The following is a 10,097-nucleotide window of genomic DNA, read 5'->3' as shown; positions in this document are numbered from 1 at the left end:
AGATAAAATTATAAGATGTAGGTGTTACTTCCAATCAACATCCAAAATCATAATTTGTTATAAGCTCATTCATTTTAGACATTTTAGGTAAATAACATATTGACAATTAAGATTTTTTATTGGAAAGTATTTAAGTATAATTAAGAACCAAATGAAGAGTTTTTAAAAATATTAAAAATATTAGAATGTTGGTCTTATAAAGGCCTTTTAATGTGAGCTAAAGCCTTGATTGGTTTTATAAGAAAATTATAGAAACTAATGCAAATGCATGTATAAATATAAACATTATTCTCTAAAAACAAAAGGCAAGCTCATATATAAATAACACGAGGGAATGACCAAGAACATTAAACATGAGAAAGATACAAACTTTGAAAGATTCAGCCTAGATGCATAAAAACCAAAACACTTGAAAACACATTGAATATATTTACAGTACACACTTTTCCATAAAACATATCATGACGGAAAAAACTCAAACAAAGTGTCCACATACATGCACTATCAGTCTCAAAGTTTGTTTAAACCAATAATTCCATGTCTTTAATAAATTCTTCATATCTCTAAGCAAATTCTGCATATCTTTGAAGTGGAATCTTTATATCTCTAATAAAATCTCCACATCTCATGCAATGTCTCTATACACAACACTTTACCATGGTCACAAAGCATTCTCCATTTCACGTGAAAATGTTCTTTATCGTTTCTACCTTCTTCTTTAGCCATAAAAATATATTAAATGCTCTTATAAACCTAGTACTCTAAAGCTTGAGGAGAAAATATTAATAAGTCTTTGAGATTGCATGTAATGTCAAAGACTAGGGCAAATGATGATACCAAATTGAGAGAGAGAGAGAGAGAGAGAGAGAGAATTATCTACTTAGGCTTGAACCAAAAGAAATGCTTTTTGTCCACTTGGGCTTGCCCCAAATAGACTACTTCTAATTTTTTTTAAGTGAGACCCAAGCATACTCATTTTGTTTTGCTTGGCAACCAAAATGGATAAAATTTTAATTATTGTGGTAGCTCGAGCAAACCTGTTCCAAGTTGCCAACCATGTCCACGATGTCGTAAGCTTTCTGACAACCACTATTAAGGCCTCTATCAAGTCTGACAAATATCCCACACTTATAATGTATATTACGAGTTCGAAGAAGTTAGGACGACACAGCGCACCACACATTGGTGTTACGTAACATAAACATAACTCTCCATTACAACACACCTCTTATACTTATGAACTCAATGTAGTGCTTACCTTTCTCACCAATGGCTATCACCCGTTACCTTATTTCGCCAATAGCTACCATCAATGTAAGCTAATAGGAGACTTGTTTTTTAAGAAAGTATGGAAGTCACCCCATCAACCCATTAACTCGTGGTCAAGTCCAATTATCCTATTAACTCATCAACTATTCATGAAATGGCCTATTTCCGGTTCAAAGTTTCTCCAACTTCATCATAGATATTCCAATTCTAGTTCCAACCAAAAGTATTAAAGAATCTATATAAGTGGAATAAAATCACAAATGGATCAATTGGAAAAGCTTAAGTGGCTAGGTGGGTGACAACACAATTAAATATAAAAAAACCAATAATTTGATATGAAAATTTTCAATTAGATCCCTAAGTTAATTTTTGCTGATTTTTACATCAAATTTTATTTAACATGGTATTTTTCTATTGCATCAAACATAAGCAGTACATTAAACATAAAATATTAGTGAACTTTGAAAAAAAAAGAAGTAAATTGAAAAATATTTGGAACGGAAACTAATTAATAAAATATTTTGTTTCCAACTATTCTTAAAACAAAATACTTGCTTTTTGTTGCTCACATATCCAACTAAGTCATTCACCATTTTACCAATAGCTAACTCATTAGAGAGCGTTTTAAATTAATTTTCTTGGTTCTATATTTACAGAACATTGCATGTGTTATACATAGCTTGATCACAAGATGCAATGAACAAATACCACTTTCAATATTATCCGAACAGTGCCACAAAACCCCAGAGATCACAATCCAGTAAACAAAAGTAGATTCTTGGCAGCTTGGTGATCTAAACCTTTTGCCTACTAGCTGCATGGGGATCTGCCTTCCTCTAATTAATAACTGCAAAATTAACTATTATTTTATTTGATCACTAATCTAATGTTTCTTCCCACGTTGAGTATTATATTATACAGGTCCTCTCTTATTTGAAAAAGAAAAGGTTCCTCCGAGTAAATAATTGCAGCAAATTCTTCTTGGTTTAATGGTATTTTTAGATTATTTTGATATACTAGTATTAAAAATAATTTTTAAAAAATAAAAATATATATATTATTTTAATATATTTTTAAATAAAAAAAACTTTAAAAACTAATTATAACTACGTACGGTTTAAGACTTTTAGTGCAATCTGCAAAATATTTAATTTCTAAAAACATGGAAGATCCTATGGATGTGCTCGCAGCCTTAAAATATATTTTACGCACTTTGGTTGATCAACCACTTCCAAGCACAAACGTGGCACTTTCTCGATCAATGTGTTTTTTTTATAACTTGGTGTGCTGAGAATATAAAACTAACATTTACAAGAAAATTATTTTATTGAAGTTTTTTATAATTTTCAATTTTAAATGATGACTTTAAAGGATAAATTTACTGGTTAAGAGTATTTGTTTTCTTCTTTATTTTTTCTACTTTAAATTTTAGTACTAGTGTTTTAAAAAAATCTTTAAATAAATGTGGAGGATGTATTTTAAAAAATAATAATTTTAACTAGAATGCAAGTTGATACAAAAATTAAGCTATATTGTTTAACTTATTTTTAAGGTTTTTTTTTAATGTATTTTATTCTTTTATATTTAATATTTAATAGGTTATAAATTAAGCTATATTGTTTATTCTCTTTTGAAAATATATATTTTTTAAATTATCATGATATTTTTTAAAAATTTGATTTATTTATTATTATTATCTATTTTTTATCATTTAATTAAGATAAAACCAATTTATTTAGCTTAGTTGAGTGTATAACCCGGGTTATTTATTTTTATTTAAAAAAAATTACTTGTTGATCTTGGATAATATTTTTTTTTATTTAAAAAAATATTTTAACTTTGCAGTGAAGCGCGAGCACCGGGAAAGAGTGAAACTTGGTCACCAGGCTGTGTCTATGCATTTATGTCTTCAAAGGTTAACGAGTCTGACAACATGCACCTTCGTTGAGATAATGACTTCAAATTCTATTTAGTTGAAATCTATAATCGTCAAACTGATTTTAGATTCAATTAAACAACCTATAGATTCCTTCTTCTTTTTTTAATTCTTTGAACGTTATTTAATTTGTATTAAATAGAAAGTTAACATGAGAGTAGATTTAAAAAAATGAGAAACTTCATTGACCAACATTTGATTTTTATTTTGTTTATGTATTTAATCTTTTATTTTATATATTTGAAAGATTAACCTTTGATTTGTTTATTTTAATGCATTTTATCATGTGAAATTGTTAATTACCAACGTCTATTATTAACACATTACTATTTTGTATTGACTGGCGATAAAAAAAAAAATGAATCTTGTTTGAAATTAGTAATAGGATCTTAGTTCTTTTAGCTCTATCAAGTATATGTTTTAGAAGTGTAATTATTGTTATTTTTTAAAGTACTTTTCGTACTAAAATGCATCAAAATGATTTTTTTTTTATTTTTTAAAAATTATTTTTGAGTTCAACTCATCAAAATGATCCAAAACATATAAAAAATTATTTTTTAGCAAAAACAAATTTAAATTTTTTTAAGCTTGTTTATATATTTTTTTTCGTAATATTTACTGTGAGGTCCATTGTGATATAACCTTCTATATATCTTATAAATTTCATTATTGTTTTAGCAAGGATACTAATGCAATACATGATATCTTTCATATGTTAGAAATTAAGTAATTATATCAAGATGTTAGGGGGGGAATTTAAAACATATCTTTATGGTTGTCTTGGAGCTTAATCACACATTATAAACTTTAGGGATCAAAATGTAATTTATCACCTGTGTTTTATTATGAGTTTTTGTCACTGTCACTTTTTCCTATAGTGTTCTGACTGCTCACAAAATTCTAAATTTTAGTATACATTAATAGATGCTGAAGAATATGATTGTGTTTATACAAAAGAAAAAAAAAAGGAATATGATTGTTGCAATTTCTTAGCGTAAGAGAGTATTTATTTTTCTACAATCATAACATCTTCGGCTCGAGCTAATTATTTAAAAGACACTTTCTCTTAACCGCTTGAAAATTTCATATGCTTTGTAATATGAATATTATAACTTGAGCGTGATATAGAAAAAATTCCTTGCAAATTGTCAAGGCATTGTCCAAAACACGAGATTGGTAATTTATGGGTCAGAAAATAATATAAATTATTTTTTCTATATATATATAATAGGTCTACATAAATAAATAAATAAAATTATGTGTGGGGTTCAATAAAAAACACAAAAAGTTATTTGACTAACCAATTAAGTTTTTTTTTTTTAGGGTTGAGCAAAAAATAAAAACTATTTTAATATCAAATAGTCTCGTAGCCACTCAATATTATCATTGTATTTGATGGCATAATTATCTTTGATACAATGACATTACTATTATAGAGAATTAAAAAAGAAATTGTAATTCCCCTAGCATAACATTGTTTATTGTGCGAGTCTTTTCTCTCTTTTTTTTTCTTGTCTTTAAAGCTTTTTTTGTTCTATCATTAAACTTTTTATTTTATTCTTCTACATTTTATTTACTAGAAACTGAGTTTGATAATTTATTTTAATTTATTTGCTATATGATTAACATGCTGTAAACAAAAACTAATGATATCAGGTTGTTACTCTATTTCATGAAATAAAATTTAATTTTGTTGTTTATAAAAAATTGAAACTACAAGGATCAAATTTAACAAGGTAAAGATGTAAGCCTTTTTTTCAGAGTTCATGAGGCACCCAAAACATCATTTCTTCACACTTCGAATTCTAAGTTTGAAAGAGAAGAAGGAGAGTCGTCATACAAAAACAAAGAAAAGAGAAAGTTGTTAAGTATTCACATTTTGACAGTAAAAAAATATATTATTGTAAAAAGATTTCAATTGACAGGAGTAAATTCATTTAGATTTTTTTTACCCCTTATCTTGCAATAAAAAATAGATCGTGATTAGAGAGTTTTTTAAAAAAAAATTGTTGATTTTTGGTTTCTTAACTAATTAAAGATTGTTTTGAGTTTAAATATGAGTTTATAGGGTTTTTTTTTTTTTTTTATTCCTTTCAATGAAAAGGAATTGAATATAGGTTTCCTATATCACAAAGTCAAAGCTAAATTTTCTAGTCACCTAAAATCAACAAACGATGCGTAATCTATTTTTTTCTTTTTAAAGAAAAGGATGGGCAGACAAGCAGGCCTAGTTTTAAAGGTCACCCATCTAGCCTTCTTTATAATGGACCACATGCATGGTCTCGTTTTGGACTTTATGTTTTTTATCTTAATATTTCCTTTAATTTTAATTATAATTCATAAAAATAAAAATAAATAAATAAAGAATTTATTAGTGATGTTATTTTTTAAAATATTTTTTGGTTTCTATTTTTTTATTCAAATAAATTGTATTCTTTTTTATGACTTTACTAAATACTCTTTTTTTATAACCCTTTATTATTGTTATTCTTCCATTTTTAGGTGGCTTTCCCATGTTTATCTGCATTATTTTATAAATAAATAAGAAAGGATTCCAATAAATAAAGTTATCAAATCTAACTAGGTTCATAATTTGAATTATAAATTTGACGAGTATATCCAAAACAACATCATCCAAATATATATGTATATATATAAATAAAGTTGTCAATAAAAAAATTAAAGTCAAATTAGGTTTTGATTAGGTCAAGTTTAGACCTTTTGGATATATTAAATCATGTCCGGTCAATTCCTACTAGATTTAACTTAAAATTCAAGCCAAACAAAAAAATAGGTCGAGGGCCTCCAAGTTAACATGTCAGACCAGCCTGGGTTTAGTGACATTGCTAAAAAAATTTCCTACAACAATGTACATGCAATGTATTATATCTTTTAATATATTCGCAATAGAGTTATCAAAAAAATAATTTATAATTAAAACTTGCAAATAATTTATAATTAAAACTTGTTTTTGTGGTTATGATAAGATGAGATAAAGGAGTTTTAAGTAGAGAGATAACTTTAATATCCTTATCATATAGCTAATTGTTTTTATTTGTTTTGATTGCTTTTGATTTTTTTTAAATAAAAAACATAGAGCAAAAAAGTTATATCTCTTTGTACAAAAAAAATAATAAGAAAAAGAGGAATTGTTTTATCAAATCATTTTATTTTGGTGAAATTTTAATTATTGCTGTTTTTATAAAAACTATTTTCTGTATAATAAAATAAAATAATTTCAATGGGCTTCTACAGCACAAGATTATATATTTTAATTTACATATTTCTCTCAGTTTCTAAACTTGATAATATTTTTTAAAAAATATTTATAGGTGTATATTACTCTCAATTTATTTTGTTGAATGAATGTATCAAATTTTTGGTTAATAATTTAAAAAAATCATGCTAAAATCATATTATTCTCTTCATATTTTTTTCTTTATATATATATATATATATATATTAAAAAAAATTAATTGTTAAAATAATTAATTTTTAGATCCAATTAAGAATTATTTTAATTCTTTTCAGACTTGTCGAGTCAACCAAGTTACATGAAATTATTAAAATAGTTCTGTATAATATTAAAATATAACTGGCTCTTCTAATTTGTATTTTATTATTGGAGTGTATATAAAAAAATCATATGTATATTATTTAAAAGAATATATTAATAATTTGATTTTTTTAAATAACATTTTCAAGGGGAAATAAGCATCGATTAACTGTATCAGTTATATTCCATTAATTATTGGAGTGTTGCGCTTCCCAAGGCCCTGTCCTAGATGTTCGATATATTAGGCGGTTCGCATAAGATTCCGGTCCGGTCTACCACGTGTCCCATTTTTTCTACGGGGAATTTTGCTTTGTGACGCCGGAAGCAAAGATGCAAAAGGAAATTAATGCGTTATACTTTAATTATCGTCACTAACATCTGAGCATTGTTATTTGCGAATTTCTTTTGTCTAAAGAAGTCCTTCGTTAAAATAAATTTTATATATGATGTGAAAACATTTTATATGTTATATAAAATAAGGTACCATATAAGTTAGAGTGATTTAAAAGTTTATTTTATATTATTTAATATTTTATGTGACACGTAAATGAGCGTATAATGAAAAAACGGGATTACACTATTTTTTAGATATTATATTAATGTTTTATGATCTTTCTTAATTAGAGATGGTGTGGAATTTACATCTTAATATTGACTTATATTTTATATCATCATATAAAAAAAATCACCTTTCTTGTATGGAGTAGAAGTCTATTTAATTTTGGCATGTTTAATTTTCTTATGGTAAGACCAATTATTTAGTATTTATCAATAAAATTATTTTAATAAATGTGATTTCTCATAAATTTTAATGGTATATTTATTGAATCAAATGTTTTGTGCTTTTCTATATAGCTATGGGCGGGCATAAAAATTATCCTTTTATCAACTAGGATTTCGAATAGATAGTTTGGTTTAGTTAGTGATTTATTTGGTATAATAAAATTCAATTTTATTATTCATAAAAAATTGAACCTTTGAGGACCAAATAAAAAAGCAATCTATTTTTTATTTTTTACTGCACATGAGGCGTGGGTTTTAAAAATTGGCACCTATTTTTTTTTCCATGTTTGTCCCTTTAGTTTTGAGATTTTAATTTTTGAAGCAAGACTTTAATTATTTTATTAATATTTCGGTCTTTTAGTTTGAGATAAGAAATAATGTTCTTGGTAGGTCATAATTTAACAGCCAAAAGGCAGATTTTAATGTTAAAATGTTAATTGGATGAGAAAAGTTTTATTGAAGTGTTTTTAAGATTTCATCTTGTTGAAAAAGCAAATTAGGGTTGAGAAATTTTTTTTTATTTTATAATTTTTTATTGATTTAGAGATTTTTAAGTTGAGAAATTAATTTATTGAGATCCTAAAAGTTTTTATTATGTGATTTTTTATATAAAAATAGTCTAAAAATATTTTTTAGGTTCAAAAAACCTTAACTCATTTTTTTGACCACTTCTTTGGCATGTGGAATCCAGGTAAACAAGTGACTAAGATGTATTTGTCACCACACACACATATAAATGAAGGGTTAAAAGGATGAAGTCTTGATTTTTTTTTTAAAAAAAGTAGAACTAGTTTTGAATTGAATCATATTTGGACCTATTAGATAGACTGGGTCACATTAAATTAGCTCCTAATTGGTTTGATTAAAAACTTGAGCCAAACAATAGGTCAAGTCAAGGGATCTCTAAGTTGACACATCAAGCCGAGTTTAACAACATTGCCAAAATATTTGTCAACAACAACACACTTGAGGTGTAATGTTCTTATATATATTTTTTTTAATATATTCATATCAAAATTATATAAAAAAAATTTATTAATTAAGACTTGCTCTTATTAAGTACTAAGCTAAAGGGTGTGGGAAATTTATTGTTCACCCACACCCAATACACTGTGATCCACAATGCATTCCTTTTTGTTATCACTTTTTTGTTTTTTTTCACTATATTTTTTTTGCACGTTTTCTTTTTTTATCCTCCTTTTTCCTTCTTTTTGTCACTTTTTTGTCCTTTTACTTTATTTTTTATGCACCTTTTCTGCACCCTCCTTTTTTGTTTTTTTCTCCCAATTTTATCTTTTTCAATTTTACTTTTTTTTTTTTTTTAATATTGAGCTGATTAAAATTTTTGCTTTGTAATTTTTTTCCTTTAAAATATTGTGGAATGCTACAATGTTTTCTCACATGGTTTTTCTATTTTATTTTTTTATTTTCCAAAATTATATTTATCGATTTTATTTTTTTAATATTAAGCTGATTCAGAATTTAGTTTTGTAATTTTTTTCCTTAAAACATTGTTGATTGCTACAATGTTTCTTCACATGGTTTTTTTCTTTTTCTTTTTTATTTTATCCAAAATTATCTTTTTTTATTTTATTTTTTAATATTGAACTGATTAAAAATTACAATTACAATATGTAAAGGGAAAAACACTGTAGCTTTTCTTGCAAATTACTGTGGATTGCTACAGTGTTTTTTTTCCACCTAGTTTTTTTTTTTTTCTAAAATTATTTTTGTCAATTTATTTTTTTTAATATTAAGTTGATTAAGAATTACAATTACAAGTAAATACAAGTAAGACTAAATTATGTGGTGAAAACACTGTAACTTTCCTCACAAAACATTATGGATTAATACAGTTTTTCCTCACATGATTTTTTTTCCAGTTTCTCTTGTTTTTTCTTTTTTTACAATATTTTTTTTCAAAATTATCTTTGTTGATGTTATTTTTTTAATATTGAGTTGGGTAGAATTTAACTTTGTAATAAAGCTTATTCATGTAGGGAAAACATTGTAGCTTTCAACACAAAACACTATAGATTGCTACAGTGTCTCTCTACATAGGTTTTTTTTTTATGATTTTTTTAAAATTATCTTTGTTAATTTTATTTTTTTTTAATACTGAGCTGGTTGATAATTACAAATATAAGTCATTACAAATAAAGCTAAATCAAGTGAGAAAGCACCATAGTTTTCATCATAAAAACACTGTGAATTGCTAAAATGTTTCTAGTATGTTTTTTTAATCCTTTTTTATGTTTTTTTTTTTTTTGAAATTGTCTCTTTTGATTTTATTTTTTTAATATTGAGCTGATTGAGAATTTAACTTTGTAATTCTTTTTTTTTTAAAACATTGTGAATTGCTGCAGTGTTTTCCCACATGATTTTTTAATGATTTTTTTCAAAATTATCTTTGTCGATTTTTTTTTAACATTGAGTTGGTTAAAAATTAAAATTACAATAAAACTAAATCATATGAGAAAAGTGTTGTTATTTTCCTAACAAAACACTGTAGATTGTTACAGTATTTCTCCAAATGCTTTTTTTATGATTTTT

This window comes from Populus alba, chromosome 6, assembly GCF_005239225.2.
Source record: "Populus alba chromosome 6, ASM523922v2, whole genome shotgun sequence".
Lineage (NCBI taxonomy): Eukaryota > Viridiplantae > Streptophyta > Magnoliopsida > Malpighiales > Salicaceae > Populus > Populus alba.
The sequence above is the reverse complement of the archived record's forward strand: the minus strand, read 5'-3'. Positions refer to the sequence as shown.